This window comes from Trichomycterus rosablanca, chromosome 25 (assembly GCF_030014385.1).
Source record: "Trichomycterus rosablanca isolate fTriRos1 chromosome 25, fTriRos1.hap1, whole genome shotgun sequence".
NCBI classification, from domain to species: Eukaryota; Metazoa; Chordata; class Actinopteri; order Siluriformes; family Trichomycteridae; genus Trichomycterus; species Trichomycterus rosablanca.
The window spans coordinates 13,388,799-13,397,449 of record NC_086012.1 but is presented as its reverse complement, the minus strand read 5'-3'; the positions used below and the strand labels follow the sequence as shown (position 1 = coordinate 13,397,449).

The 8,651-nt window shown below is 35.5% G+C and overlaps 1 long non-coding RNA gene across 1 annotated transcript; it reads left to right on the top strand.

Annotated features, from left to right (window-relative positions):
- The first annotated feature begins 440 nt into the window (after positions 1-440).
- On the top strand, positions 441-906 carry LOC134302309 (uncharacterized). Its single transcript, XR_010007516.1, has 3 exons — positions 441-505; positions 664-760; positions 877-906. It is a non-coding gene; the product is annotated as an uncharacterized LOC134302309 (long non-coding RNA).
- The last annotated feature ends 7,745 nt before the right edge of the window (positions 907-8,651 follow it).

Sequence of the window (8,651 nt, the reverse complement as noted above, 5' to 3'; positions counted from 1 at the left end):
ATATATATGTGTATATATGTGTGTGTGTGTGTGTGTGTGTGTGTTTTTTACCTTTGTCAAGATGTTGATAAAGGCTAAACACAGAGGGACAAAGAAATATATAAAACTAGAAGTCAGCTTCTCAGACTTTATTAGTGCTGGAAGTGGTTTTGTGCCAAGTCATTAAAGTAGTAGTGTAACAGTAAGTTTGTTAATGAAGTGTTACTTATGTGTCAGTGCAGCAAAAGTTTATTATACCAGAAAATACCACACTAAAAGTCACATGATCTCAGTCGATGAGCAGGGCATAGAGGTGGATATGGACGTATTTCCAGAACTTGCAAAAGTCCAAGAAGTTGTTTTGTCATCTACACTGATGATGGTAAGCTGACTGTGAATTTCAGTTCAAAATCAACAATCATAAAGTTAGTCATTTAACTCTTCTGTATTTAAACACCTCACCAGCAGAATTACTCAAGAACTGACTACTCTGAGCTGACTGAATATGTGATACTCACACCTTGTGGTAGGCATAATGAAATACAAAATGGCCACCTGGTCAAAAAATATTTTGTCATCAACCACTTATTGTTTAAAATATATTTAATGTTTTACTAGAGAAGTTTTCTAAAATACAAGCAGCATTTAAAATGTTTAAATATGTTTGTTATTTCTGATTTCCAGAGTTTACTTTTCTGCACCAAGGCAGTGAAGGACCCTCCTCTCCAAGTCTTACAGATACATGGTTCAACCGGTATTGGACAGCACTAGCGCAAGAAATGTAATTTTATTATTTACATATTTGTACACTTTGTTGTTAAAAACAAATGAATTGGGGTTAAGGAGTTGAAAAAAAGGGTTAATTTTTTTTGTTGTATTTGTAATAATTGTATTTAGATAGTAGAGCAAATTCTCACTTCCAAGCCAGCAGGAATGACTGTGATCAAGGAGTATGAAGAGACTGGGAGTTTGAAAGATTCCACCAGGCGATTAATGGTGAACATCATTGTAGCCCACATGCATGAAAAGGAAGGGTAAGAGGCTTGATGTTCATGACATGAGACTCTTATTTGTAAACAAGGCAAAAATGTTACCAAAAAACATTTCTTTTTCTTCTTTACAGGAGAGCTGTAAGTAAAGCAACAAAAGAGTTTCATGCCCTTGGGATTGTGTCACTCTTCCTATCCTTAAAGGATCCAAATTCGAAAAAGGGATATGTGAGTTTACATTATAATCATAGTGTAAATTAAAGATTTTCAGCTACATTTTGGCTTGTTTATTATTTATGTATAAGCAGTCGGGGTGGGCTATATGACCCTAAAATAATATCACAATATTTCAGATTATTTTTGCAATAACTATATTTTTGGCGATATAACAAAACACTGAAAAATATTTTATTTCTTTCAAGAAAACACTATTGCAAAAAAAATAATAATAATGTTCAGGTTTTATTTAGAATTAATATGAGTTTCAAACACTTCGTAGATAAATGTAAGAAGTTGTAAGAAATATGTTATAATTACGCCCACTTTTCTGTATTTTGTCTTTCAAATAAAAATAATGTAACAATATAAAGTCAGGCGATTTCCATAGTGGTGGCCAGACTGAGACCATTGCTCACACACAGGGGTGGCACAGAAACTGACATTTTTTTTATGTGGTCATTCACTCATTTATCTATACAGGCAGTGAGTGCCATGTAGAATTACATCACGAAGACCCGCATACTAATAATAAGCTTTTTTTCTCTTTCTATTTTCCCTGACAAGTAAAAAACATAATATAGCAACCTTAACATTATGAGGAAGAATTTCAAAGCTATTCATTTGCAATACTTTATCATTTGGCTCCCAACTTGTGTGTAATGATGACACCAAGTTGAACCCCAGAACATGCCAGTGTGAATTTTCTTTCAACAATATGATACAGACTGACCAACACTATTAAGCCAAATCAGCATTGAAAATTTACTTTACTTTTAATAGCCTTCTACAATGCTGGAGCCTCTTAAAACAGAAGATTTTCTTTTAACCCCTTAACGCCACTTGTCGCGAATTCGCAATGCCGGTTTGTGCTTATTGAATACGTTCCTAGGAACCTTTTGCAAGCACTAGTTTCTCGTAGTGATGGGCTGATGAAGCCTCGTGAAGCCTTGACGCTTTCCATCAAATTGGTTCGAGAAAAGGTTCATTTCTCGAGGCTTCATTTGCACACAAACCCCCCTGCTGGTCAAAACTATTATTGTCATTTCAACTGATGTGATGACCCCTGCCTCCCATGCAAGTGTTAACATGGGAATAATCACTGCCAAGAATAGAAATAAAAAGATCTTAATATGATTTTGTGTGGTTAATTCATCCATCCATCCATCCATTCATTCATGATTTCATATATGATTTTTGTTAAGTGGGAAAAAGTAATATAGGTCTATTCATGTTTAAATTTTAGTGGTGTTTTTATAGGATTGTGTTTGTGAATACTGGTGAGATGGACTTTATTCATTTTTATTTAGAAACAGTATTTTTTCCACTGTGCTGGGACTCATGGCGCTTTAAATATGCTCATAAATCGCGCCAGTACTCAAACCACTTCCTGAACCGGCAAGCACACGTCATCCGTGACGTCACTTGTTCTTAAAGAAGCAAGCCTCGATACGCGCTTCACGAAAGACTTCCTAGATTTCTCGACACACGCTCCGAAGCCTCGGCACAGTACGACCCATCACTAGTTTCTCGTAGGACCGGTCGGAGTGGGAACTACATGCGATTCACGGAAGCTAACCTGTCGGATAGTGACTTGTGCATCTTGCGGCTGCAAATTTGGAGAAATTGTTCAATTTGATGCAGGTTGTGCTAAGATAAAAATACGTACAATCTTATTGATTGCTTCTACAGCTGAGATATTGGAATAGATTTAATGTGGCGAATATTTTTTCTGTTATTTGAAGTTTTCTGTTTGTCGCGAATTCGCTACGTCCGACCATAACAGCTACAATCGGCCATAATGTCTGCATATAAATAATGCTGTATTTAGAATGATTTCAGCACTCACGTGCACTTTCTTTAGGAAATGCCATTCTAGTTCATTTGTATAATCATTGTAAAATAGCATGTATGTATGTATCTACTGTATATGTATGTACTGTATGTATGTGTATATGTACAGGGGTTGGACAAAATAACTGAAACACCTGTCATTTTAGTGTGGGAGGTTTCATGGCTAAATTGGACCAGTCTGGTGGCCAATCTTCATTAATTGCACATTGCACCAGTAAGAGCAGAGTGTGAAGGTTCAATTAGCAGGGTAAGAGCACAGTTTTGCTCAAAATATTGCAATGCACACAACATTATGGGTGACATACCAGAGTTCAAAAGAGGACAAATTGTTGGTGCACGTCTTGCTGGCGCATCTGTGACCAAGACAGCAAGTCTTTGTGATGTATCAAGAGCCACGGTATCCAGGGTAATGTCAGCATACCAACAGGATTAACTGTGGATGCAAAAGGAAGCTGTCTGAAAGGGATGTTCGGGTGCTAACCCGGATTGTATCCAAAAAACATAAAACCACGGCTGCCCAAATCACGGCAGAATTAAATGTGCACCTCAACTCTCCTGTTTCCACCAGAACTGTCCGTCGGGAGCTCCACAGGGTCAATATACACGGCCGGGCTGCTATAGCCAAACCTTTTATTCTTTAATACTGAAGAAAAACCTGATTTCATCCATGCCAAAATACCATTGGAATATACAGCATAGCAAAAACCTCAGTAGCATTGCAAGTTTTTAGCTATTTTTAAACTTCAACAGTTTTTAAAATATTTACCAAATTACTCTAAAACACGTTTTATTGTCTCAAGAAAAACGTCAGTTTTTATTTTTAAACTTTTATTCTTTAATACCTAAAAAAACTGATTTTATCCATACCATTGGAATATACAGCATAGCAAAAACCTCAGTAGCATTGCAAGTTTTTAGCTATTTTTAAACTTCAAAAGCTTTTACAATATTTACCAAATTTTTCTAAAAAACGTTTTATTGTCTCAAGAAAAACACACATTACACACTACAATTTTTATTTTCAAACTGTTACCTTTTAATACCTAAAAAAAAACTGATTGTATCCATGCCAAAATACCATTGGAATATACAGCATAGCAAAAACCTCAGTAGCATTGCAAGTTTTTAGCTATTTTTAAATTTCAAAAGCTTTTACAATATTTACCAAATTTCTTGAAAACACGTTTTATTGTATCAAGAAAAAACCACATTACACACTACAATTTTTGTTTTCAAACTGTTACCTTTGAAAACCTAAAAAAACACTGATTTTATCCATGCCAAAATATTATTGGAATATACAGCATAGCAAAAACCTCAGTAGCATTGCAAGTTTGTAGCTATTTTGAACGTTCAATAGCTTTTAAAATATTTACCAAATTTTTCTAAAACACGTTTTATTGTCTCAAGAAAAACCCACATTACACACTACAGTTTTTATTTTTAAACTGTTACCTTTTAATACCTAAAAAAACACTGATTTTATCCATGCCAAAATATCATTGGAATATACAGCATTGCAAAAACCTCAGTAGCATTGCAAGTGTTTAGCTATTTTGAAACTTCAATAGCTTTTAAAATATTTACCAAATTTCTCTAAAACACGTTTTAATGTCTAAAAATAACAATTGTAGTGTGTAATGTGGGTTTTTCTTGAGACATTAAAACGTGTTTTAGAGAAATTTGGTAAATATTTTAAAAGCTATTGATGTTTCAAAAAAGCTAAAAACTTAAATTGCTACTGAGGTTTTTGCTATGCTGTATATTCCAGTGGAATTTTGGCATGGATAAAATCAGTTTTTTCTTCAATATTAAAGAATAATTAGCATAATTAAACAAGTTTATTTCTTAATTATTTGTCATTATACTAGGAGCACTGCTTATTTTCTGCATGTTCTATCTGTAGCTCCATTATCTCTCTCTCTCTCTCTCTACAGTCGATAAGAACTGCGGCAAAAAAAAAAAAAAAAAAAAAAAAACACACACTTCACGGCTCCCTGAGGCACGGCTCTGTTCATTTCGTTCATTTTAAAGAGCCGTTCAATAGAATCGGCTCGTTAGCGAACGATCCATCACTACCCACTGTCTCTTCGGACAGATCACACATAAAACAGACCGGCAGATCGCACTCACATACTAGCTGTCGGTTGTGAACGAGCTCTTCCAAGGATTTCAAGCACCTGTACGAACCCTGTTATTAAATTAGCGCCCCTCGGAACCATTAAGACTGCCGTCGGTTCCGCTTAGTTCAATCCGCTGTTTAGACATTTAAACAACTTGCATACGAAATCTGAAAATTACGAGATACAATCCGTGAAAATCAAAACAAAATTGTATTTACACTCTGTGGCATTTTTAAGACCAGTGGCAGATGAATTTAAGACTTAAAACAAATTACGGCCTTTTTTGAGATACACATATTTAAGACTTAAGGCTTTTTAAGGATCCGCGGACACCCTGGGGAAGATACTTGGAGTGTACTTAAACAATATTGTATTGCGAATAAAACTAAAAAAGTCTTTTTTAAGATAATACAAGATTTATCCTGCCCATAGGTTACTTTGGAAAGATTCAGACTGGATATAGATTATTGTTGTTCTTTCGGTAATGGAGACAGAAACTATTGAGCATCTTTTTTTTGAATGTCCCATTGTATCTATGTTTTGGCATGAGATGGTTCAGTTTTTGAATAAAAAAAAAATTTTACATGAATTTGTCTTTGGATATACAAGTTGTTATTACATTTGGTAATGATGGTACCCCTACAAATAGAAAATATGTGATTTATTTTTTATTCTTGGTAAATATCATATACATCAAGCTAAATGGTGTAGTTTTAATCCCTGTTTCAGAGTATTTAATATAGCTCTTCTTAACTACATTGACTATCAAATTTTCCAAGAACAAGAAAGCTAGAAAAGCTTTGGCATTACTGGAAGAGTTTGGAAGTATTTCTGTGTAATGCTCACTGTGTAATGTAATGTTTGTAATGTGTGTTTATGTTCAACGATGTAAGAATATGTTTCAAATAAAAAAAGGAATCTATAACGATCGGCTAAGAGCGCACGCACACACACACCTACACACACCCACACCTACACACACCTACAAACACACACACACCTACACACACCTACAAACACACACACACCTACACACAGATAGCGTATTAAATCCGTTATCTGATATACAATCTAGTGCACTGTGTAGGGAACATGTTTAATATACTGTCTAGTGCACTAATGAGGGAACATGAATTCATATATAAAATACTATAGTGCACTATGTAGGATACATAAATCTATTTTCTTTCACACTATCTAGAGCACTATGTAGTACACATTAATTTGTTTGGGACACGAACAGTTAGCTTAGTAGCTCAGTTAGCAGCTCCTAAAAGTTCTGTTATCACCCACATCCTTTAATGTGTGCAAAAGCTTTTATAGTTTAGTTTTTTTGGTCCGGGGTTACCTTCCGGAAATGAATTTTTGCAACTTGGGATGTCTCTGTAGCTGTTAGCACCGCGGCTAATCTGCTCTACCGAACCTCGCTGTTAGCACCGCGGCTAATCTGCTCTACCGAACCTCGCTGTTAGCACCGCGGCTAATCTGCTCTACCGAACCTCGCTGTTAGCACCGCTGTTAGCCGCGCGGCTAATCTGCTCTACCGAACCTCGCTGTTAGCACCGCTGTTAGCCCCGCGGCTAATCTGCTCTACCGAACCTCGCTGTTAGCCCCGCGGCTAATCTGCTCTACCGAACCTCGCTGTTAGCACCGCGGCTAATCTGCTCTACCGAACCTCGCTGTTAGCACCGCGGCTAATCTGCTCTACCGAACCTCGCTGTTAGCACCGCGGCTAATCTGCTCTACTGAACCTGGTTAGTTCTTCTTCTTCTTCTTCTTTTAGGTTAATGGCGGGTGGCAGTCCAACCAGAGCGGTAGAGAGAACAGAGTGGCGACACTCCCATAGGGAACCGTTGGAAAGGGGGCGGGACATATTTTCTGTGCAGCTTCCGGGTTGTGGAGCTCTGTATAGTTCCAAACATCCCATAGAGCCCCATTCATTTCCACTACTTATCAAGCATTTTTAGCTGTTTGTTGCTTTGTTTTAAAAAAAATAATGAATTTGATGTCATTAATATACGTAATACTGTTATTATTTAGCATTTGCTCAGCACTAAATGTTACATGTTTATCTTAATTAATAGGTATAACTGAATTTAGCTTAGTCAGCTAAGCTAAATTATTGACACTAGAGTCTTTTCACCTAAAATTGATTAATTAAAAGTTGATTAATCAAGAGTCTTGTTACAGAAATGATAATAAAACATCAGAGCCATAATAAATCATTATACTTTTACTTTCATTCTTAAGTACATTTGAAGGTAAATTTAGTTTAGTACTTTAGTGGAGGTAAAGAGTATTTTTACTTTTACTACTACTTTTACTGGAGTAATATGTTACCTTGGATATCTCTACTTCAACTCAACTACATGGTTTGTGTACCTTGTCCACCACTTACATTAGACAAAATGAACTAGTGCATATTAATTATGAATTAATTCATGTATTACATGTAGGAATAAATTATTACTTACTCATGAAATAAGACATGAATTAATGCTATTTCATGTACCTGCACTATAATGTTAAAGGTATTGGTACGGTAGTGTGTTTATGAATCTGTTCATTCAGTGCAGGTAAACCTTATGAATCCAGCCACATGGCTTAGTGTTTAACCAAAATGATTATTATTATGAATCCTCAGGAAAGTGAAGGGAGATTAGTTTATGTAAAAAACAAAACATAAAAAACTGTCTAATCTCTGTACTGTATATTGTCTCTACTACTTAATGATATGGCATTATGTAATGTATGCTAATATAATGTACTGTGTGTTAACAAGAACGACCTATTAAGTCATTATAAACATCAATCTTCCACTTCATATACCAAATTGATATTAAAGCAGATGCAGTAAATGTAAACGCAGTTGAAAATACCCAGAAATTGTACAAATGTTTATTATTTACTGTTTAATATTTCACTCACTGCTGCCTGTCCCATATGAGAACATGACAGCGCCGGGTTTGTTTGGAACTATTGGAGGGTTACATGAACCACGTGACCGCGTAGCGGCGAGATCAAGGAGTGTCGCAACTCTCTCTATCTACGGCTCTGAGTCCAACTAAAGGTGCATTACCGCCATCTACTATGTGTGTGTGGAATGAGATTTCTGGAAGTGACTTTTCTACTCAATGCTATCCTCAAGTGGTTTATAATAATAATAATAATAATAATAATAATAATAAATAATAAAAAAAAAATAAAAAAAAAAATTATAATTTTGTTGTAATAATAATTAAATTGTTATAATTACCAATATTTTTTAGAAACCAAAACACCTGCTTGTGTACTATACCCATCCCTGTCCCATAAGAAAGTAACCCCTTCATAGTGAAATCTTTGTGTCCCTTTTCCTTTAAAGTATCAATGAATAGTGATCTTTGTGCAGAATATTTTTTACAAATAAGTAATACATGTTCAGCAGTTTCCCTCTGTTGACAGTATTGACAAAGCCCTGTGTCGTGTTTTTTTATTAAGTGAAGAGAAG